This window comes from Schistocerca gregaria, chromosome 4, assembly GCF_023897955.1.
Source record: "Schistocerca gregaria isolate iqSchGreg1 chromosome 4, iqSchGreg1.2, whole genome shotgun sequence".
Taxonomy (NCBI): Eukaryota; Metazoa; Arthropoda; class Insecta; order Orthoptera; family Acrididae; genus Schistocerca; species Schistocerca gregaria.
In genome coordinates this window covers 159797306-159823150 of record NC_064923.1, presented here as the reverse complement: position 1 = coordinate 159823150, position 25845 = coordinate 159797306, and positions in this window count along the sequence as shown.

Below are 25845 nucleotides of genomic sequence, written 5' to 3'. Positions count from 1 at the left end.
AGGTCATCAGTCCCACAGAACTTAGAACTACTTAAACCTAACTAACCTAAGAACATCACACACATCCATGCCCGATGCATCGCAACTGCGACCGTAGCCGTCTCGCGGTTTCAGACTGAGGCGCCTAGAACCACTCGACCACTGCGGCCGGCGCCCGCCAGGGTCGTCGTAGTATATGGTCAGCACTGGTGGATCGTACAACTGCCACAGCACACATACCATGGCTTGTGAGCCCACACGTGGCAACACGAACTGTTGTGAACTGATTATGACCTGGAGGATGGAATGGCACACCGTGATTTTGGGTGATGAAAGCAGATTCTGCTTGCACGCAAGTAGTGGTCATTTGCGCGTACGATGTAAACCTGGTGAGCGCTATCTCATAGAGTGCATTCGTCCTAGACACACTGGCCCCATTTCAGGCGTTATGGTCTGGGGTGCGATAAGCTAAAATTGTCTTTCACCTGTCCCGGCGGAGGTTCGAGTCCTCCCTCGGGCATGGGTGTGTGTGTTTGTCCTTAGGATAATTTAGGTTACGTAATGTGTAATCTAGGGACTGGTGACCTTAGCAGTTATGTCCCATAAGACTTCATACACTTTTTAGTTTTTTTTTGTTTTTCACCTTTGGTGTTTCTGGTTCAAATGGTTCAAATGGCTCTGAGCACTATGGGACTTCACATCTGTGGTCATCAGTCCCCTAGAACTTAGAACTATTTAAACCTAACTAACCTAAGGACATCACACACATCCATGCCCGAGGCAGGATTCGAACCTGCGACCGTAGCAGTCCCGCGGTTCCGGACTGAGCGCCTGAACCGCTAGACCACCGCGGACGGCTGGTGTTTCTGGAGGGGACGCTAACCAGCGCTTGGTAGGTGCAGAACATTTTTAGAGCCATTCTTTAGCTGTTCTTGCAGCAGTATCAACATCAATATTCTAATCGCCCTATCCCGCATCATACGACCTTGGCTGCTGTTTACCAATGTCTGCATGAGACCCGGTCATTTAGCAGATAACCTGGACAGGGACGCTGTCGCACGGTAAGAACGCTGCAATTTTAGGTAGCTGTCTTGCAGCATGTGGAGCGGGATCCTTCAATCAGCACTCGTGCAATTGCACGTAACATGGGGACGATTCAGACGAATGTAAGAACAGTCCTTCGAGAGCAATTGTTACGTCCATTTTACTTACAGCGTGTGCACAGCCTGGAACCAATTGATTATCCATCCAGAACACAGTGTTCGCAGTGGTACCTGGAACAGTGTGAAATGCATCCAACATTTCCATTCTTTGTGTTGTTTACCGATGAAGCAACGTTCGGACGTGATGGAGTCTCCAACATGCACAATTCACATCTTTGGAGTGAGGATAACCCACATGCCACAGTTACAAGCGCTCATCAAGTGCGATTCTTCGTTAATGTGTGGGTCGGTGTTGTTGGGGACTGTTTAATTGGGCCGTATCTGCTACTTAGGGCATTAAATAGCAGGCACTATTACAATTTTCTCGCCAGAGCATTGCCAGAATTGCTGGAAGACGTCCCGCTCCCTACAAGCAACGAATGTGGTTCCAACATGACTGGGTGCCGGCATATTTCAGTCATTGCGTGCATCGATTCCTGGACCGACGGTTCCCAGAAATGTGGACTGGCAGAGGTGGTCCTGTACCATGACCTGCTCGATCCACAGATATGTCCCCTCTGGACTTTTTCGTGTGGGGAGAGATGCGCAACCTTGTTTACGCAACTCCTGTTGCACCAGAACAGGATCTGGTTGCCCGGATTGTAGCAGCAGCAGGAACAATTCAGGATACTCCTGGGATTATTGCCCGTGTCAGAACATGATCCGACGGTGTAACTTTTGTTTACGTGTCAATGGAGGCATTTTTGAAAATCTACTGTAATTGAAATTGGGTTGTGTTAATGTGTTGTCTCTTGGTCATAAAAAAGATGGAAAAGTGTTTGTTGGTTTAAGTAATTTGCCGCCAGAGAAAACTTCCTCTACCGGTTTAAATACTCCTCATAGGAAAAAATTACATTAAGAAAAAGTATTTGTTTTGATCTCCCCTACATCCTCCCAGAGTTTGTCGGTTTAAATACTTTTCACCCTGTATATCTAACCTTCGATATATTGGTGTCGTCTCTCACACAGTTTCCGCGTGACTGTAATTTACGAACCATCTCCTTTTATTTGACTGTTAACATTATGGTAGGGAACTGTAGACGGTAGTTCTATTTACCAACAGCGAAAGTTGGCAGTCAGGGAAAACTGGAGTGCAGCCGCACCGGCACACAGAAACTAACCTTGACTGTCACGCGGGAGAGAAAACGCAGCCCGCAGCGAACAGCTGCAGCAGTGCCGTCCTGCAGGAAAGCTTTCGACCTTGACCGACTTGCGTAATTGGCTGTCTTCCCCGCATCGCTACCCGTCCAATTAGTGCGCCCGAGAGCACCTGAATGGAACTCTCTTCACGAGCTCACGCGGCATATCGTTCAAACGCGATTTACGATTGTAAACATTAGCTAGTCAGGCTGTGTGACACTGGACTAGGGCTGCTAGAAATCGGTATATCGATGTATTGATAACATCTCCGAAACGTCGGCATGTATCGGCCGTATTTATTTTTCCGATCTACCGATATATCTGAACCGAAATTGAATAATCGAGTGCTGATATTTTTATTTCATATTATGTTTTTCGCAATTTTCGGTAAATATTTGAAACTGTTATTTTGAAATTGTAGTAGAACATAATTTTACTTTTACTGTGTGTAGGATCTTACTACACAAAGAAGTCCGATTGCACTGGGCGGGGAATAGGGGAGGGGGGTGAATTGAATACCCAGATTCCAATGTGAAGAAATAGCACACCAGTTGCGTTAAGAAACAAATTTTAACGTAACTAGCGTGTTATTTCTTCGCATAGGTCTTCTTCAAAAACAGTTGCTGAAAATGATGAAAAGAATCTAAATGTGAAGATTGGTCATTGCACTGGACAGAGACGTGTGACGGGAAATGCTGAGGTGATCGTCGCTCGGCCAAGTGCGAACATGAAGCGTTCTAGTTTCAATTCTTGTTCTAAGGGGGATAAGCAGTCTGCGAGCTTGTTGATGTACAGACTATCTGATAATAAATTAATCCTCAAATAAAAAGCTGTAAAATTACAATGTGCAGCCGATATTTTTTATAGGCCAGTACGTCGATATTACCCCGCGATGCATCAATATATCGATAATTTTTTTGTTACGTCGGTGGCTGATAATGACATTTTTTAAAATAATGATTTATCAGATTTCTTATATTTTTAAAAATATCAACAGTCCTACACCTTCGATGGCTTTCGCCAACAAGGCTCTGACCAGCTTTGACAGACATTTTCTTATTTCCGAGAAAGTAACTGCTGGCATGGTTCCTCTGACAAAATCTGCTTGTAATGTATGCCGTACAAGCTCAGTTATTTTAATGATTAGGTTCTATTGCCATATAGCCAAGAAGCATTTTTTTTATCCTCACTGCTTCTACGTAGAGACTATAGCTTAATTTTTACCGGTAGAGGTGAAGTTTGAGGGCAGTGGGCATTTACATACACGTGATTTACCGACTGTTAATTAAGAGTGTGGTTGGCATTACACAGTAATGGTAAAGTATATTGCCTTTACTTCTTTCAAAGCCCAATAGAGGGAACGATATTCGTGCAGTGTCCATAAAGCAATAGTTTACTTTGAATTCTTGATTGAGATACACAAGAAGATACACGAGTGCAGGTTGCGGGTCGTGTTTTGAGGATGTGTTTCTTCGTAGCTGGCCAGCCGAGGTGGCCGAGCGGTTCTAGGCGCTACAGTCTGGAACAGCGCGACCGCTACGGTTGCAGGTTCGAATCCTGCCTCGGGCATGGATGTTTGTGAAGCCCTTAGGTTAGTTAGGTGCAAGTAGTTCTAAGTTCTAGGCGACTGGTGACCTCAGAAGTTAAGTCGCATAGTGCTCAGAGCCATTGTACTAATGCCTTGATCTCCCACCACAGTCATTTACGCCCCATTCTTCCCTTCCTCACCAAGTCCATTATTCCTTCTTCCATCAGGATGTGTCCTGTTAACCGCTCCCTTTTTTTACTTTTCTCTCGTCTCGGTTCTGTTTAGTTTCATCTCATTATGCGATTTAGAAAAGATTGCTGCATGGTGTGTCAGGTGGCAGTTGACGCTAAATAACGAAAAGTGTGAGATGATCCACATGAGTTCCAAAAGAAATCCGTTGGAATTCGATTACTCGATAAATAGTACAATTCTCAAGGCTGTCAATTCAACTAGGTACTTGGGTGTTAAAATTACGAACAACTTCAGTTGGAAGGACCACATAAATAATATTGTCGGGAAGGCGAGCCAAAGGTTGCGTTTCATTGGCAGGACACTTAGAAGATGCAACAAGTCCACTAAAGAGACAGCTTACACTACACTCGTTCGTCCTCTGTTAGAATATTGCTGCGCGATGTGGGATCCTTACCAGGTGGGATTGACGGAGGACATCGAAAGGGTGCAAAAAAGGGCAGCTCGTTTTGTATTATCACGTTATAGGGGAGAGAGTGTGGCAGATATGATAAACGAGTTGGGATGGAAGTCATTACAACATAGACGTTTTTCGTCGCGGCGAGACCTTTTTACGAAATTTCAGTCACCAACTTTCTCTTCCGAATGCAAAAATATTTTGTTGAGGCCAACCTACATAGGTAGGAATGATCATCAAAATAAAATAAGAGAAATCAGAGCTTGAACAGAAAGGTTTAGGTGTTCGTATTTCCCGCTCGCTGTTCGGGAGTGGAATAGTAGAGAAATAGTATGATTGTGGTTCGATGAACCCTCTGCCAAGCACTTAAATGTGAATTGCAGAGTAGTCATGTAGATGTAGATTATTCTCCGATTAAAATTACTTTGTTACTGACGTTTGAGAGTCGAGTGGTAGGGGCCAGGTGACACTATATTGGGAGGTATCCCATGACTTTGTCACATCACTGTATGCCGCTACAGTGCGCGATTTTCCCTCCAGTCCATTACATCCATCAGAGTTATTGCTTATAAACTCATGGAAAATCTTTAACCCTCACACGCAGTAGCTTTGGTGGTTTTTATAGGCGAATTAGAGGTTGTTTCACGGTTTAATAGAGCGCAGGTAACCTGCAGTATATTATTCGCCCCTACTTCCCTTATACAAGCATGGTAAGTTGCAAACATCATTTACACCTTGTGTATGTAGTAACATAAAGTATGACTGGGCGGAAAGACTGCAACTAATTTCAGTTGCCAGTAGGGAAAGGAATACGATGCTTTGGTATCACTTCGAGGAGAAGTTGTGAAGCAAGTCCCCATTTTTAACAAAACTCAGTCAATAGCAGAATATACTCTGTGATGACGAAAGTCACGAGATATCGATATGCACATACACAGATGGCGATCGTATCGCATACACAAGGTATAAATGGGCAGTGCACTGCCGGGGCTATCATTTGTACTTGGGTGGTTCACGTGGAAAGGTTTCCTGAAGTGATTATGGCCGAACGACGGGAAACGAGAGGCTGAACGTGGAATGGTAGATGGGACTAGACGAATGGGACGCTCCATTCTGAAATCGTTAGGGAATTCAATATTCCGAGATCCACAATGGAAAGAGTTTGCCAAGAATACCAAATTTCAGGTATTACCTCTCGCCACGGACAACGCCCAAGAGCAGCGGCATTTGCGTAGAAGTTGTCAGTGCCAACAGACAAGCAACATTGCGTGAATTAATCTCAGAAATCAATGTAGGACATGCGACGAATTTATCCATTATGACAGTACGGCGAAATTTGGCGTTAATGGGTTATGGCCGAAGCGAGTGCCTCTGCCAACAGCACGATAACGCCTGCAGCGCCCCTCCTGGGCTTGTGACCATGGCGGTTGAACCTAGACGACGGCAAACCGTAGCCTGGTCAGAAGAGTCCAGATTTCAGTTGGTAAGTAAGAGTTGTGTGTAATGTCGTGTGACTAGGGCCTCCCGTCGGCTAGACTTTCGATTTGACGCCATTTCGGCGACTTGCGTGACGATGGGAATGAAATGATGATTACTGAGACAACGTCCAGTCCCTGAGCGGAGAAAATCTCTTACCCAGCCGGGAATCGCACCAGGGCCCATAGGATTGACGTTCTGTCGCGCTGACCACTCGGTTACGGTAGGGCGGACTGGTAAAAGCTAATGGTAGGCTACGAGTGTGGCGCAGTTCTCAACAAGGCACACTGCAAATTGTGAACTCTATTTACGTGGAATGGACTGAGTCCTCTGGTAGAAGTGAAGCGATTATTGATGGAAATGGTTATGTTCGGCTACTTGAAGTCCATTTGTAACCATTCGCTGGCTTAATTTCCCCAGCAACAAAGGATTTTTTATGGAAGACAATGCGCCATGTCAACGAGCCAGAATCGTTCGCGATTGGCCAGAGAAACATTCTTGACATTTCTAACGAACGATTTGGCCTCCCATATCTACCGACGTGAATCCCATCGAACATTTACGGGACACAACTTGGTGGTCAGTTGGTGCACAAAATTCTGCACCGGCAACACCTCCGCAATTATGGAAGGCTAAAGAGGCAGCATGGCTCAATATTTCTGCAGAGGACTTCAAAAATGCTTGAAATGGCTGTGAGCACTATGAGACTTAACATCTTCGGTCATCTGTCCCCTAGAACTTAGAACTACTTAAACCTAACTAACCTAAGGACGTCATACACATCCACGCCCGAGGCAGGATTCGAACCTGCGAACGTAGCGGTCGCGCGGTTCCAGATTGATGCGCCTAGAACCGCTCGGCCTCACCGGCCGGTAACAACGTTTCACCAGGCAACGCCGATCAAGTGCTGTTTGTGTATGAGAAATCGGTTGGAAACTTTCCTTATGTCAGCACGTTGTAGGTGTCGCTCTGAAAAGCTAATCATCTGCATATCACAGCATCTTCTTCAGTCGGTTAAATTTCGCGTCTGTAGCACGTCAACTTCGTGGTGTAGCAATTTTAATGTCCAGTAGTGTAATTTTAATTGGCAGTAGGAATCAATGTTCGAGCAGAGGTTATCAAGCACGCTCCCACTTTTGAGATACTACGGACGCAATTCCGCCATGAAGAGGCAGAGCAGTTCTTCAATATCATCGGCCTTTCCTAGATCTGCGCAGCTGCGTAGGTAGGCGTAACTTCAAGGGTTGTGGTCTCCTCGTCAGTGTGTTCCACGGCGAGGCGGTTCAGCAGCTTAGGCGCCCGCCTACCTGTCTACAGGCTTACAGGCGACGCGAATGTAATTCCGCCCAGCGCAGCACCTGCCGTGTCGCTGACGCCGCCGCCGCGCCTTTAGCGTCGCTGCGGGACGCTTCAAAAGGAGCAGTCACCCGGACACCGTAATTAATTAATTAATAATTAGCCGGCGAAAGTTAAGCCCCGCAGACAGCTTGAGTTTCGGACATTAACGGCCGTCCTCGGGACGGCAAGCGGTGATCACACAAGGCTCCGCCAAGAAACTTATTCCTAGGCTGCGACGACGCTAATTTATTGCTTCGTTAGAGGACACTTTTTCCTCGTCTCGCTGCTCCCGCTCCTCCCACGCAATAACTGGCGCCAGGGGAATATATATCATGCGAGACGCTGCATCGTAGCGCTGAGCCGACGGTAGCAACCTTCCCTCCTCCCCCACCACACCTCCCCCACCCACTACCGGCCCATAATATCGGCGCCTTCAGCCGAGAGTCCTCCAAAAGCGAGGCGCAAAGTCTTCCCGCTTCCCGGAAATTACCTGCAACAGGCAGTAACAGCCACGCTTGAGATGCCAAAGGCACCGTCTCCCGTCCCAAGCCCTGTGCTCATTTTCTTACGCACCGATAGAACGACGACGAGCTGCTTCATCGGCCAGTCATACACAAAGTCGGTCGCTGGCTTCGCTCTCCACAAAGTGAGCACGAAAAGCGATAAGTCTTTCATATTTTTGTAAGCACCTCCCTCTATGTCTCAGTCAGCTAACAAAGTTACAGAGCAAATGTTTCATATATTTATCATTGTTGTTTATCTTCTAAATAAAAAAATAAGGCAGACGGGTGATATCCTTCTTTTAACTGATAAATTCCAGCAAAAAATTGATCAGTTGCATGCAGATATAAACACTATACACAAATAGACCGGTTCACGAAGGAAAAAGAATGTTGTTGTTTTGGTCTTCAGTCCGGAGACTGGTTTGATGCAGGTGTCCATGTTACTCTATCCTGTGCAAGCCTCTTCGTCTCCAAATAACTACTGCATGGTACATTCTTTTGAATCTGCTTAGTGTATTCATCTCATGGTCTCCCTCTACGATTTTTACACCTCACGCTTTCCTCCAATGCTAAATTGGTGATCCCTAGATGCCTCAGAACGTGTATTATCAAGCGATCTCTTTTTCTAGTCGTCTTGTGCCACAAACTCCTCTTCTCTCCAATTCTGTTCAGTACCTCCTCATTAGTTACGCGATCTACCCATCTAATCTTCAGCATTATTCTGTAGCACCACATTTCGAAACATTCTGTTATCTTCTTTTCTGCCCTGTTTATCGTCCATGTTTTACTTCCTTATATGGTTACATTCTATGCAAATACTTTTCAGAAAAGACTTCCTAAAACTTAAATCTATACTCGTTGTTAACAAATATCTCTGCTTCAGAAACGCTTTTCTTGCCAGAGCCAGTCTACATTTTATATCCTCTCTACTTCGAACGTCGCTAGTCATTTTCCTCCCACTTCTTTCTCTCATTTCCTAATCTAATTCTGTAAGCATCAGCTGATTTAATTAGACTACATTCCATCATGCTCGTCTTCCTTTTTTGATGTACATCTTATATCCTCCTTTCAAGACGATGTCAGTTCCACTCAGCCGGCCGTGGTGGCCGTGCGGTTCTAGGCGCTTCAGTCCGGAACCACGTGAATGCTACGGTCGCAGGTTCGAATCCTGCCTCCGGTATGTATGTGATGTCTTTAGGTTAGTTAGGTTTAAGTAGTTCTAAGGGACTGATGACCTCAGCACTTAAGTTCCATAGTGCTCAGAGCCATTTGAACCATTCCGCTCAGCTGCTCTTCCAGGCCCTTTGCTGTCTCTGACAGAATTACAATGTCGTTGGCAAACCTCAAAGTTTTTATTCCTTCTCCGCGGATTTTAATTTCTACTCCAAATTTTTCTTTTGCTTTCTTTACTGCTTGCTCATTATACAGATTGAATAACATCGGGAGTAGGCAACAACGCTGTCTCACTCCCTTCTCAACCATTGCTTCCCTTTCATGCCTCTCGACTTTTATAACTGCCGTTTGATTTCTGTACGAACTGTAAAATAATATACTTTCTCTCCCTTCAGAAACTGGAAGAGATTATTCCAGTCAGTATTGTCAAAAGTTTTCGCTAAGTCCACTAATAATATAAACATATGTTTGCCTTCCCTTAACCTATCTTCTAGGATAAGTCGTAGGGTTAGTATTGCGTCGCCTGTTCCTACATTTCTCAGGAATCCAAACTGATCCTACCCGAGGTCGCCTTCTACCACTTTTTGTATTCGTCTGTAAAGAATTTGTGTTAATATTTCGCAATCGTGATTTATTAAACTGATAGTTCAGTAATATTCACACCTGTCAGCACCTGCTTTCTTTGGAACTAGAACTATTATATGCTTCTTAAAATCTGAGGCCACACCACCTCAGATGGAAAAGTTTTGTCATGACTGGCTCTCACAGGGGTAAGAGTAGTTATGACGGAATCGTCTACTCCCAGGACTTTATTTCCACCAAGTACTTTCAGTGTTCTGTCTGTTCTTCTCGCAATATTGTGTCTTCACCGCTTCTTAATCTACGTCTTCTTCCATTTCTATAAGTTTGCCCTCAAATTCATCTCCCTTGCATTGACCGTCTATATAGAACTGGTTGGCTCTTACTATTCTTAAGGTTGCTTCCCTTTTCTCCAAAGATCTTTTTTAAGTTTGATCTAGGCGTTGTCTATTCTTCCCCTTGTCCCCCCGATAGCTGGGTGGCCAGCGTGACGGATTGCCGTCCTACGGGCCCGGGTTCGATAACCAGCTGTGTCGCGGATTTTTTCCGCTCAGGGACTGGGTGTTGTGTTGTCTTCATCATCATTTCATCCCCATCCGGCGTGCAGTACGCCCAATATGGCGTCTAATGTAATGAGACCTTCACCAAGGCGGCCGGACTTGCCCCAAAGTGGCCTCCCGGCCAATGACGCCAAACGCTCATTTCCATTTCCATCCTTCCCTTTGCAGTGTATTGTTCTCGCTCTTTAAATTTGTTCTCTAGTCATTGCTGTTTAGAGATTTTGCATTTCCTGGCAATCACATTTTTAGATGTTTGTATTCCATCCGCCGGCTTCATTTATTGCATTTTTATAATTTCTTCTTTCATCACTTAAATTCAGTATTTCCTGTTTTATCCATGGGTTTCTACGTGGCCCTGTCTCTTTACTTATTTGATCCTGTGCTGCCTTCAGTACTCCACTTCTTATAGTTATCCATTCGTCTTCTACTGTATACCTTTCGCCTGCTCTAGTCAACCGTGCCTCATGTACCTTCTGAAAGGCTCAACAACCTCTGGTTCTCTGAACTTATCCAGGTCCCATTTCTTTAATTTCCTACTTTCTTGCAAATTTCTTCAGTTTTAATCTACAGTTCATAATCAAAAAATTGTGATCAGAGTTTACTTCTGCTCCGGGAAATGTGTTACAGTTTAAAATCTGTTTCCGAAAACTCTGTCGAACTAATATACAATCAAACTAGAACGTTCTGGTGTCTCCAGGTCTCTTCCAAGTGTACAACCTTGAGTAAAAGAAGGCGTCTATTAATACGTCACATCCTAAGGCAACAAGGAAATCTTCAGTTTGGTAATGGAAGGAAGAGTGGTAGTGGGGATTGTAGAGGCAGACCAAGGCTTGAATAAAGTAAGCAGATCCCAACGGATACAGGCTGTAATAGTTGCGCAGAGATGAAAAGCTCGTAGACCATATAATAGAATGGACAGCTGTATCAGAACAGTCTACTGACTGAAACCTCAGCAATATGTAGAGTTGCAGGGAAGCACTTAGAGGTTAACCTCTTGTTTCTATCAGACCCAACAGAAGAATAATATCTCCGTTAATGCACGGTTTACACAGACTAAAACTAAGTTGAGAAGTAGATGAGAATGAAGGAAGTTTAGGGTTTAACATCCCGTCAACAAGTTCTTTAGAAACGCAAAACTAGCTCATATTGCTGGAAGGGGGTAGGGGGGTAGGAAAGAATGTCGGCCGTTTCAGAGGTCTCACACAGGAACTTGATTTAAGCGAGGTATAGGAACCACGGAAAACCGAATTCCGGATGACATGACATGTATTTGAACCGATCTCCTTCCGAATGCGAGTGTAGTAATTTAATTATGTGCCATCTCTCTCGAGAAAATAAAATAAAAATATATAGATGCAGGGTGTCACAGGAGGATTTGTCAATATATAGGGATGTGACAGGGACGAAGAACGTAAAGTAAACATCTTTTAAGAGCTATGAGTACTTCTTTCAGTAGAGGAAATCTGTTACACAGTATCTAAAATGAAGAATTCCTCACTCCCCTTTAGGTATGCGTTTTAGGAACCAAAATTTACCCGGCTTTTTTTGCTTCGAATGATCGTTCCTGTCATATACACAAATAATGATCATTCTTCCTGCGACACACACCAGACGCTCTAACAGAAGAAAGTATTAGAGGGATATAATAAACTTCTCATTATATGTATTTTACTTATAACTAAGCAAAATAATGAGATAATCGGAAAGTTTTGGGGGGAAAAATTGCGTGTGAAACCAAATAATTATAAACAAAGTATTTGTAGCTACGAAAAAAATTTCTTCCTTTGCACTCCAGTGAAAATAAGCAGATAAAACACGTTTGTTTAAGAAAGAAATAAAATTCTGTTGGATAAACCGGAAATAGTTTATTTACAGCATAAAGATGTAAGTAGGCTGTGTAGGTTTTTTTATTGGTAACGCCACGTAGCACTCTGTATGAAAATCACTGGCTGTGCTGTGTGCAGTCTGTGGCTGGTTTGCATTGTTGTTGGCTAGTGTAGTGTTGGGCAGCTGGATGTTAACAGCGCGTAGCGTTGCGCAGTTGAAGCTGAACCGCCACCAGTGGTGGATGTGGGGAAGTGAGAAGGTGCATTTTTGAGCACGGATGATCTGGACGTGTGTCCATCAGAAACAGTACATTTGCAAGAATGGATCTCATGAACTTATATATATATATTATTTTTGAACACTATTAAGGTAAATACATTGATTGTTCTCTATCAAAATCTTTCATTTGCTAACTATGCCTATCAGTAGTTATTGCCTTCAGTAGTTTGAATCTTTTATTTAGCTGGCAGTAGTGGCTCTCGCTGTATTGCAGTAGTTTGAGTAACGAAGATTTTTGTGAGGCAAGTGATTTGTGAAATGTATAGGTTAATGTTAGTCAGGGCCATTCTTTTGCAGGGATTACTGAAAGTCAGATTACCTTGCGCCAAAAATATTGTGTGTCAGTTTAAGCACAGTCAAGTACAATTTTTCTAAGGGGACGTTTCATATGTCGACCCTTAGCCGAGGATACCTCACTGGTATCTTCTGATTTTTTCTTGTAGTTTGTGTAATTAGTGTAGATATTGTTTACTGCTAGTACGTAATTATAGCTATGGGGTATCGTCTCAGTTGCGCGACTGGATTCGTGATTTCCTGTCAGGAAGGTCGCAGTTCGTAGTAATAGACGGCAAATCATGGAGTAAAACTGAAGTGATATCAGGTGTTCCCCAGGGAAGCGTCCTGGGACCTTTGCTGTTCCTGATCTATATAAATGACCTGGGTGACAATCTGAGCAGTTCTCTTAGATTGTTCGCAGATGATGCTGTAATTTACCGTCTAGTAAGGTCATCCGAAGACCAGTATCAGTTGCAAAGCGATTTAGAAAAGATTGATGTATGGTGTGTCAGGTGGCAGTTGACGCTAAATAACGAAAAGTGTGAGATGATCCACATGAGTTCCAAAAGAAATCCGTTGGAATTCGATTACTCGATAAATAGTACAATTCTCAAGGCTGTCAATTCAACCAAGTACCTGGGTGTTAAAATTACGAACAACTTCAGTTGGAAGGACCACATAGATAATATTGTCGGGAAGGCGAGCCAAAGGTTGCGTTTCATTGGCAGGACACTTAGAAGATGCAACAAGTCCACTAAAGAGACAGCTTACACTACACTCGTTCGTCCTCTGTTAGAATATTGCTGTGCGGTGTGGGATCCTTACCAGGTGGGATTGACGGAGGACATCGAAAGGGTGCAAAAAAGGGCAGCTCGTTTTGTATTATCACGTTATAGGGGACAGAGTGTGGCAGAGATGATAAACGAGTTGGGATGGAAGTCATTACAACATAGACGTTTTTCGTCGCGGCGAGACCTTTTTACGAAACTTCAGTCATCAACTTTCTCTTCCGAATGCGAAAATATTTTGTTGAGCCCAACCTACATAGGTAGGAATGATCATCAAAATAAAATAAGAGAAATCAGTGCTCGAACAGAAAGGTTTAGGTGTTCGTTTTTTCCGCTCGCTGTTCGGGAGTGGAATAGTAAAGAGATAGTATGATTGTGGTTCGATGAACCCTCTGCCAAGCACTTAAATGTGAATTGCAGAGTAGTCATGTAGATGTAGATGTAGATAGAGAGAATTTCCTTTGTAGTTGTAGTTTTTTGTTGTTGTACAGTAAAAAACTAGTGGCATGCATGTAGATTTGGGCCAAGTATTTTGCAGCTGCTCTTGCAATTAACTACATATTATTTTCAGTGCTATGTTAATGTGTTTTACTATTTTGCTCTTCAAATTGTGATTTTCTGTGTTGTCGTGTGAAATATTGTGACAATAATGGCGTGTGAAAAACGTAATACTAGGCTCCAAAGTAAACTGAGAAATGACGTGTTAGCGCCAACGCGTAATGAATTAAGTAATGTTCAAACTAGTAATTTGGTAATTGTGCATAGGTAAATGGAGCGGGCGGCAAATAATGGTGTAGACAGTGAAACTAGTGGTGAACAGGAAAGCATTATCGATCGATCGGTCCGCAACAGCTCGCCTCAGGAATCGGAAATGACAGAACACAATATTGCAAATACTCTAGACTCAGGTTTTGGATCCTCACCGTTTTCTCAAATAAGTCATGACACATTTTCTGCTCGTCAAAATGTGAACGTTGCCGGTGCAAATGCACTGGCGAAAAGCATAGATGAACAGGTTCTAGACACAAATACATTATTATTGCAATTATCGCAGCAAATGAAACAAAATCATAGACAAACACAGCAACAGTTAGACACAATGGAACAAAATCTTCAAAAGATAGACACAATGGAACAAAATCAGAGACAAACACAGCAAAAGCTTCAAAAGTTAGACACAATGGAACAAAATCTTCGGGAGTTATACACCACGCTCTAACAAACACGTGAAGATTTAACTACTGAGTTACATAAAACCGAAGCGAAATGTCAAAAAGTCTATAATGACGTAAAAACACAAATTGGTGAACATTTCCAATGTATTTTCTCGTGTCATGAAAATGCATTACAGAATCACGAAGCAGCCATAAAGGTGCTGCAAACTATTGTTCATGAAAATCACGACACCTTGCAAGCTAAAATTGACTCAGTTGCATCTCCCGATTCGGTTACGTAACTTGCAAAAACTCAGGAAAAGTTAAAGGACACAGTAGATACTCAGAAAATTGATTCAGAAAGACACATGGAGGAAATTAGTTCATTATCAGAGAAAGTAGTTGAACTTTCGGATCAGCTAAATAATTTATCTACGAAGGTAGATGATAATCTGAATGACACAAAACCGGTAAAGTTTAATGTCACAGAAGAGTGAGAACAAATTAGAAAGTTCAAACAAAATCAGAATCAAATTAATACGCAACACCAAAGAGAAATCCGGGAAGTACAAGATCAGTTGAAACAGGTAATACAAGAATTACATATTTTAGAGGACACTCGCAATCCAAAACGGGAAGAGGGACATAGGAATACTTAACAGCCACTAAATAATAACCCAGCGCATTTCGGAAATTATGAAAGAAATTGGCAAGGTGCACCGAATTTCGAAATGGAACCACCGAAACGACGCAACAATGACCCACATGCGACTCGCCGACACGATGATTTTGACTGTAAGCTGTTCATTACTGCACGCAAATTCAAAACATTTAAGAATTTACCAAGGACATTCATCCAAAAGCGTGGCTTCAACAATTCTCTCATCCCCCCCCCCCCCCCACCCAACTGGCTATTAGACCACAGATTAGAATTTATGTGTGGCTATTTAGAGAATGAACCAGCTGTAAGAACGCGATCGGTCATTCACGATTGCCACAGCGAAGGAGAATTTTATCATGCCTTCCTCTCAGCAAATTGGTTTCAAGCTACACAGGACCGAGTAAAACATAGCATCATAATGATGAAACATTTCGAACAATTTGAATTTTCCAGTCTTGTGAAATATTTTAAAGACATGTTTGCACAAGAATCAGTACCTGTCAAACCCATACAGCCCCTCAGAACTCATCCGCATTTGGTTAATCAAATTACCTGAACATTTACGACATATTATTTTGGCAGGACGTTGCAAAGACGGCATTGAAGCTTTTCAGGGACTCTTACAAGAATTAGAAATTGTCACTGACAATCGCGGAACGCGAAAACAGGAACAAAGCAATTACAGGTCACATCCGTCGCAATTCCGTGATTAAAGAAATAATAACTGGACACGACAAGACCAAAACAGACATCACTTATATGACAACCGTTGCCGAGTAGTTATAATTACAGGGAAAGATCACCTCTGCGCGGTAGTGACTATCACAAAGACAATCAGAGAAACAGACAATATGGGAACCAAAATAATTATTATCAATGGAGACAGAATAACTATAGACACAACGGTCTAGCGCGCAGTTATAATTCAGGGAGAAATTCTCCACCATGTGACCGACAAGAAAGAAACTATGGAATATGACGACAGACGATATGATCGTAACGACCGACCTGAACTGCATCAGAACTGTCGGGATTCAAACAGAGCAGGGCCCTCTCGACAATGTGAATTTGTGGAAGTTAGGTCTCCAAATCTCAATAACGACGCGCGCCAACAAAGACACAATAGGCAATGACTCCTACCGCTCACAGCCACAAAACATTCTTATGAAACTGACGACGCACCTGCCGTAGCTAGTAATTACGTAAAAATGGAAGCAATTAGGGATATCTTACTTCAGGAACACGACGTAAAACATAACAACATTACATATCCTGTGATTCACATTACAGTAAATCACGTAAAATCTACGGCAGTACTTGACTCTGGCACTCCCATTTAATTAATTAGTGAAATAGCCTTTAGCAAATGCAACAACTCAAACGATTGCCCCACACTTCCTTTACGTAAGATTAAATTACAAGGTGCGATCGTTGGAAAAAGTGTAGATGTACGCCAACAAAACAACGTAGAATTCCTTTGTCAAAGCCATAGCTTTTCTACGAACTTTCTTAATGTTCCATTATTGTCGACGGAAATTATATTAGGAGTAGACTTTTTGAATGAATACAAAGTAATCTTAAACTTTCACGATGCTGAAATACCAATTTCGTGTTCGTGAGCATACTAAATTTTGTGTTAGACCATACGTAATTCCGTGTTAGAACAGAAATACAACCTATGCTTGACGAGGGCATTATTGAGCCTGCAGTAAGATCATACAACAAACCATTACATGTTGCTGAGAAGAAAAACTGATCGATCAGACTTGTCTTAGATTCGAGACAAATCAATACTGTCATTATTCCTGAAACAGACAGGCTGCAAACGATGGAAGAACTTCTTCAAAATTTTAATGGTGTAATAGTGTTGTCTTCTATTGATCTCAGATCCAGCTTTTATCAGATCGAACTTCATCCAGAATGTAGAAAATATGCAGCTTTTCTTTGTTTCGGCGTTTGTTATAAATTTCGGAAACTTCCTTTTGGTTTGAACATTTCTTTGGCAGCGTTCATTCGCGGACTAAATTCCATATTACCGGATTTCACGAAACGTTACATCAGCTTATATGTGGATGATATTCTAATAGCAGAAGCCTCATGGGAACAACATAATCGCATCCTCAACAGTTTGTTACGTATTTTTGCAGAATCTGGAATCACAGTTAACTTGGAAAAGCCTGAATTCATTAGGTCAAAGGTGAGGTTTTTGGGACATTTTATTTCTTCTGAAGGCATTCAGCCGGATCCTGAAAAGTTAGAAGCAATCAGAGCCATTCCGATTCCATCCACAAAATAACAAGTCCGCAGTTTTCTAGGTCTCGAAATTTTTTACCGTCGTTTTCAGAATATGCAAATTCTAGTTGCACCAAAACTTTGTTCTCTCACTGGAAGAAATACTATTTGGAACTGGGACGAACAAGCACAGTTGGAATTCAATTCTTTGAAAGAATCGCTACTTAACGCGCCAATACTAGCTCATCCAGATCTGTCACAAGATTTCTGCCTTAGCACGGATTCTTCTAAAGTCGGTCTTGGTGCCCATTTATTTCAAGAAGCCATAGAAAATGACACTACTGTTCAGAAAACCATTGCTTTTGCTAGCCGAGTGCTAACAAAATCTGAAAAAAATTATTCCGTTACTGAATTAGAAGCTTTAGCTATCGGTTGGGCATATAACAAATACCGTTTCTTTCATCCTGGCAAGCACGTAAAAGTATACAGTGATCATCGTGATTTACAATTTCTTATGTCTTCAAAATTAAATCATTACACGTTAAAACTTTGGGCACTGTTTCTGCAAGAATTCCACTTCACAATAGTCTACATTCCCGGCAAAGAGAACATTGTTGCGGACGCACTGTCACGCGCACCAGCTGGGCTGGAGAAAAGTAACACAGAAGGCAACCTCGAGAAAAATTTCAGTATTCTTTACATTCGGAAAGTCGCCTTTGAAATCCTCATCACCACATCTTTAAAGGACACTGCTCAAGAACAAGATAAAGATCCGATTTGGAAAGACATCAAAAGTAAATAGCATAAAAAGACGCACACTCAGATTCGGCATTGTTATCTGGTTAGAAACAACATACTCTTCAAACGCTGCACTGTTGATGACAAGCTATGGGTACTTTGCATTCCAGACGATTTTGTTAATAAGCTCATTTGGTACATTCATTTCAGCTACGCACATTTTGATCCATGACAATGTTATCATATTCTTCGAACAACTTGTTATTTTAACAATATGGAAACGAGAATTCGAAGAGTCTTGTCTGTTTGTAAACTTTGTCAAAAGGCGAAACCATCTACTATCTCACATCGTGCTCCGTTGTTTCCTATCATTCCTTCTAAATTAAAAGAATTTGCTGCTGTCGATCTCTTGGGACCCCTTGTCAGAACAGCCAATGGATTTTCGTACGTTCTAGTCGCTGTTGAACTTTCTTCAAAATTTGTTTCTTTCACTCCGTTACGTAAAGCTACTGGACGGTCTGTATCCAACGCCTTTGTTAAAAATTTCTTACATGAAGTTGGATACGCTAGTAAAGTCATTTCAGATAACGGACCGCAATTCAGATCTGCTGTTTGGTTACGTATGCTCCGGAATCATAAAATCAGACCTGCTTTTATTTCATTGTACTCACCACATTGTAACCCGCCTGAACGGATTATGAAAGAAATCAATAAGCTTTGCAGACTTTATTGTCACAGAAAGCATCAGCATTGGGACAGATAATTACACTTATTTCAAAACGTGCTGAATGAAATAACTCATGACTCCACTGCTTTACCACCTATCCTTGTACTGAAGAATGAAGAACCACCGAACAGAATCTGAGAGCTTGTACCTTTTCCGAATACACGTAAACTTCGACACAAAGACATAATTGATTTGAATATTAAAAATACAGATTCTGCAGCAGACAAAAGGAGAAAACTACATGGTAAAGCAAATGCAAAGAAATTATATATTGGTCAGAAAGTTCTCATTAAAGCTCATTCATTGTCACCTAAGAAGAAACACTTGAGTCACAAATTCTTTCAAATTTACAATGGACCTTACGGAATCCGACGTATGGCACATGATAATTGCTTTGAAGTTGAAACTCTGCGTACTAGGGAGAGGATTGCACCACATTTCGCATGTAAAACCGTTTATTGAGAGATAATCTGCTTTTTAACTTTGTATTTGCCATACAACTTACCACTTCACGTTACTAGTATGCTTTGTCAGACTAAGAAACTGTTAACATGCAACAATGTCTGAAGTTAAATATCCAGTCAAGAACCAAAAGAACTTATTTAAACAGAAATTACGAATGCATTGTTATAGTGAACAGACGACACAGTGTTATTGTGTGTGTACATTCTTGCTTGTTAGTTGCAAGATTACGTAAAGACCATAATGCTCACACACTTAGAACATGCACCGGTACTGCTAATGAGATTTTAATGCAACATTTTGGTTTACTTGAAAATACATTCTGGATTTAAAGTACTTTCTGAGAGATATCAGATGACACAGAGGTTAGTTTATTTGACAGCTACACGATTATATCATGACGCTACTAATGAGTGACACAATTTATATTATTGCTTTGGCGCCGTATCTGTTTAATATCTGCACAATCTTCTGTATTATTCTAAAAAGTAAAACATGTTTTAGTAGTAACTTTTGTGGTATAGCTACAATGAGACAGCCAATTTCGTAGCACAACAATACGTTACATTATAATACTTTCTTGATCATGGTAAGGTATGTAATAACTAGGATATCTATACGCAAAGCATTTCACTTTCGTTCATGATGAGGTAAGTACATTGACTTCAGCAGAACTTTGCTTACAGAGGATGATAACTACGACAGTTCCACAGAAATATCTTACAGCAAGATGCACATTTAACACTACAGGATACGCATTTCAGTGATTAATTTTGTACTTAAACCATTTATTTTTCTAGATTTTTGAATTACAAAGAAAGTTTTCGGTGAGACATTCCATTCCATTGCTGTAATCTGTAACACCTGAGAGTATAATTACATTAATCCTCAGGGGGTACACGCTTACTCTGTGTACCATGTCTTTGGCAAGCACAAGGATCCCTAGCTAATATGGTATTTGCTTATACAACTTTACACATCGGTACCATATTTCTGTAACACAGAATTACACAGCTATCTGATCATTTAACTGAGAGGAACAAACATTTTTTTATTACGTCACTGACACATGTTTACGCGATTACACAGTTCGATAACTTCATACTTACGAAATTGTATTTTGTCTGTACTTTGTGAACTGTTCATATTTTTTCAGAACCTTTGTGATCCTATGAGAGCTTAGAATGATGTATTTGGTAAGGTATCATGATTTTTGAAGTACGTTTGAGGTAGATGACTTTTTTGAAGGTCTTAAAATAATTGAAAGAAGCTGCGACGATTCTGAGATGTGATTGATCTGTTATGATGTTATTATTGCGATGACGATGTGTATTATGCTGTTGAGGTATGTTTATGATCAATAAACTGAGAGTCGTACTTTAAGAGTTATGAAATGTGTGTATATGCGTGAATGTATCACAATGCCGCCGTAAATTTTTTGTACTCTGCTATATTGATAGGATTTTGTTTCTGCACATTTGTAACGCAAATTCTCGACCTGTGAAATTTTTACATGAGACCGTCACTGCTGCCGTAAATATTTCGGTAAGGAAGTTAAGTGACCGCCTTCACGTATTGCGTCGTGGGCACTCAGCTGCGTGACAGTCGCCTGGAAAAAAGCCATTAGTGTGTGCCTTTCAGAGGCACAGGTGGAGAAAAAAAAGAGGCCTTTATCCTCGCTATTGACATTTCTTTGTAGAAAGCATCGCAAATACGACACGCTCAAACTTGGAAACATATGATTATACTGTGTAGAATGTGCTTTGTGCTACTTACTGAAATGCTTATGAACTGATGGGAAATATTCTTACATCTGCACACCTGATTATGACAAGTGTCTTTCTACGAGAGCTGAGAGAATTTCTACTAACTTACGAAATGCCACATGACTATTGAATTATATTTTTATGCTTCACTTTAGATAGTCGCTTATTTCATTTGATATCTGGTTTCCAGCTGTGTTACAGCATTGGTTTCATGATATAAATTAAATGCATTTGATAATGTGAAAACTTTCTGTCAACAGATCTATTAAATAATAATTTTATGATCCACATTCTTCGAAAACGGAGCACTTGGAATGGAAAGAACAATAAGAAGAGATTAATAACAGTAACAGCATACATAATTTGATTTTCAACTACTCAGTAATTTTTTATAGAATAAGTTTTTGTGGTGCACCACTTTAATTATATAGATATTAAGATGTGAATATTCATTTCCCTTATCTGCGTTTTTGTCTTTAGTGTACTATTTTTTCTGCTTGTGGGTTTGTCATGTTTAGATATAAGTTATTACATTTACTGCTGCTTGCTTTGCCAATTTGCATTTGTCATTGCTGTTTGTGTTAATTGTTTTGTGCTGCTGCATTGCGTCATCCCTTTGTTTAGCATCTGAGCTCAGTAGATTTAAGTTAGCTTAAGAGGGGGTTGACTATATAAGAAACTAACTATGATGAATTTGAAGGAATGCATTGAGAAGCTATAAGAAAATGGTTTGGCCAAAAAAGTAGTGTACAGTGGAGAAAAACTATTTTTGAAAGAGGATGTGAACAGAATACAGAAAGCATGCTTGGACAGGATTTTTTTTTTTTTTTTTTTTTTTTTTTTTTTTTTTTTTTTTTTTTTGCTGGAGCAAATATCGAAATAAGAGGGACGATCTATGGAATGAAGTTTTGGGTTGGACTGCAGTACCAAATGTTACACTGAAAACAAACCCTGTCCTTCTTTTGTTATCCCACTATGTGTTTGTGTACCCTTGGTATTTGTTTTCTTCCTGTCTCTGTGTAGTGTTACATAGAATTTTTTTTCTCTTCTAATACTAAGCTACATTCAGTATGATGAGGAATACTGTTATCCTCAAATATAATTTGCATTAATAATATGTTATTTCCTTTGTAAAGATGTTTAGACATTATTTATTCTGTTTTGTTTTAACGCTCATGTGTGAAGTTGATGTTTCAAAAGTTAGTTTGATCTTTTATGTATTTACTTATGTCATAATTCCTGTAACACTAATGTATATGTTAGTTCGATTCTTTTGTAAAGCCCGTGTTACTACAAATGTTATCTCTATTATTATGTTCTTTAATGACATATTTTGTACCTTTGTTATTGTATTCTTATGTTATAAAATTGTAATTGACACCAGTTCATCAAATTAAGTAACTTGTAAGTTACATTTCACTGCACACGTTTCTGTTGGCCATAGTATATGCACAATATGTGAAAAAAGAGGACTGTTAGTGCTCCCAGATGTGTTGATGGTTCAGCAAGGAACTGATTAACAGCAAGGACAATTCCAAAAACTTTGTGAGTGCACAAGTGGTGGTTTATGGACTTGCTATATTCTCTGCAAGACTCTTCGATGGTGATTGTGCACCTGCACAGTCGCAACAGACGGCTGTGGGCCGTCTCTACAAGGACTACAGTGGGTCTGCACATTTGATGACCCACCAATACCATTATTTCTTCAAGGACTGCAGTGGGTCTGCACATTTGATGACCCACCAATACCATTATTTCTACAAGGACTGCAGTGGGTCTGCACCTCTGATGGCCCACCAATACCATACTCTCTACCAGGACTACAGTAGGTCTGCTCTGTGATGACCTACCTACCAATATTCTTGAACTAGGACTGACTCTGCTGTGAGTTTGCTCTGTTGTGGCCCATTACCTGTCTGCATGTCAAGAGTCAACACTGTCTTTGCGTTGGGAGGACAACACTACTTGTTCAAGACTGCATGGAAATACACTACTTCCATGTGCATTTTCTTTTACTGCTCAGACTTAAAAAAAAAAGAAACACTGCAGTTTTACTGTGATGAATGATCAGGACTGTCTTTATGGGCTGTGAGAAAATTTTAGCTTTTGACCAACATTGTATCAATAAGTGTGTGAATTTGATTTCTTTGTTATTGTAATTATGAAAATTTTTTTTCAAATCTGTTTTGGCCACTGCCCAAAACAATTTGTAAAGTTTTTTTGTGGGGAGCATGGGGGTTATGTAAGTAGGCTGTGTAGTTTTTTTATTGGTAACGCCACATAGCGCTCTGTATGAAAATCACTGGCTGTGCTGTGTGCGGTCTGTGGCTGGTTTGCATTGTTGTTGGATATTGTAGTGTTGGTCATCTGGATGTTAACAGTGCGTAGCGTTGCGCAGTTGGAGGTGAACCGCCAGCAGTGGTGGATATGGGGAAGTGAGATGGCGCATTTTTGAGAACGGATGATGTGGACTTGTGTCCATCAGAAACAGTACATTTGTAAGAATGGATCTCATGAACTGCTATATATATAATCATTATTGAACACTATTAAGGTAAATACATTGTTTGTTCTCTATCAAAATCTTTCATTTGCTAACTATGCCTATCAGTAGTTATTGCCTTCAGTAGTTTGAATCTTTTATTTAGCTGGCATTAGTGGCGTTCACTGTATTGCAGTAGTTCGAGTCAAGAAGATTTTTGTGTGGTAAGTGATTTGTGAAACGTATAGATTAATGATAGTCAAGGCCATTCTTTTGTAGGGATTACTGAAAGTCAGACTGTGTTACGCCAAAAATATTGTGTGTCAGTTTGAGCACAGTCTTGGACAATTTTTATAAGTGGACGTTTCATATTACTGAATTAGCAAGGCTGGATATAGATATTAACAATACAATTTCTCATTATTATTCGTGACTGCCACCAAAAGGAAATCAGTGTACCAGAGCAAGGTTTTTATTATATGTTTATTTATGAATTGTAATGTATCGTCTAAAAAGGATGCCTCTAAGAAGAGCAGAGAAAGACGGATGTGAGCATTGAAAGACGAATATGAGACGATTATAACAATAACAGTTTGCTAACATGACAAAAGAGTACTTTATGATTCGGGACGTATTAAACAGTGCTAGAGACCTAACGTGTAGCATTGGTCAAACACAATATCTCCAATTAATTACGAAGCACAGTACCGTTATTTTCTCCATTGCAAATCGATTGAAAACATTATTTCACTAATCCTAGCTTACACATTATACAAATAGCTTTGGCTTCTTCTGCAAGGCACTTGTGTGAATGAAATAAGTGTTGTTTTCGGGACGGTCACCAGTCAGATTAGCAAGACCGAAAGCCATGAATCCATGTCATCCTTGGCAATGTGCTTAGAGGTGGAAAGGGATTAATTTCTGAACATAACTGGGAAAAAAATTACCACCATATTAAATTCACATTCTTCTACGTCGCTAGGCTGTCTGATGACATTTCTGGAAACATATCACACCTCGATTTGATTCTTTTTTCCTATTTAATGTAAAACTGATGTAAATATACATTTGTCAATTCTGGTTAATGAGCTCGTAACAATATTGAAGAAAAGTACTGAGTTCACAGGACAGTTTTCCATAACTGTCTATTAAATATGAAACTATAATTAAGATAGCTGAACCTGGTGAACAATCCAATATTTCCTTACTTTAATCACTTCCATACTTCCTAACACATTTACTTACAACTGTAACATGACAATGAAGCAAATCTTAAGTATTCATACGTGTTGTACGCCGTGTTCATTAGTGAAATTACAAGGAGATCACACGCTAATCGTATTTTTGTAATTTTTATATGTTTATGGCACGTGAAATTTCGAACTCAAATACAACTCGCTAAAAGCAGTTAGATGAATCTCTCAAAAATTCTCTTGAAAATCGTTTTTAAAATTCTCCAAGTTTCTTTAACAGCAGAAGGTAAAGTATATTTTTCGATGGTGTCGACAACCTGTGGTAGAGTGTTTACCTACTATGTGGGCGACCTAAGTTCATTTCCCAACTGATACACATTTTTAGAGAAGGGCGTAAGTTCAACAAGCATTTCCGTGAAGAATAAAATGCATATAGATGAAAAAACTGATCTGTAATGCGCTTTTTAATCTAAACGATGTTTATTAACAATCTGTTATAAAAGATCAGAATTTAAGAATTTAAGTCTGCAATGAAAACTGGACTTTTGTGTGTGATATGGTAGTAGAATTGAGAAGACGTGCGTTTTTCATAAAAATAACAGTTATGTGTTAATTAGCTTCACCCAAATGTTCGCAGAACATGGATCTTTGTTCAAAAATTAGCGTCAGGTGGGAAACGAAACTATGCCACTCACGTGGTAGGTGAGCACTACACTTTTTTTCTTTTTCTTTTTGCTACTCAGGACGCATTTTTCAATGTGCTTTTTCCGCGTTTCTCCTGTTCTTCTTCATTATTTAACCTTAAGTCTGGAAATTAATTTTCTTCATCTTCAAAATGAAAAAAAACTTAAAATAAAAGATGTCCCTTCTTCGGCATTTTGATAATTGTCTTGGTCCATTAAATACCACCTGCATTCCAAGAGTGTAGTCGTTACTGACTGATATCCGAGCTGTGTTCTTTGTCAATGCAAACCAAGAGGTGATATTAAAGACTTCTGGAAATACTCACGGAAGGTTCTGGTGCTCCTGTTGCAAATAAGACTGGTAGTTTAATATGATGTGTTTGGGGTACCTGTGGTACTCCAGTATTGAGCTAAAAGAGCCGCTTACAAAGTATTCCAACTCTGTTTTGTCTT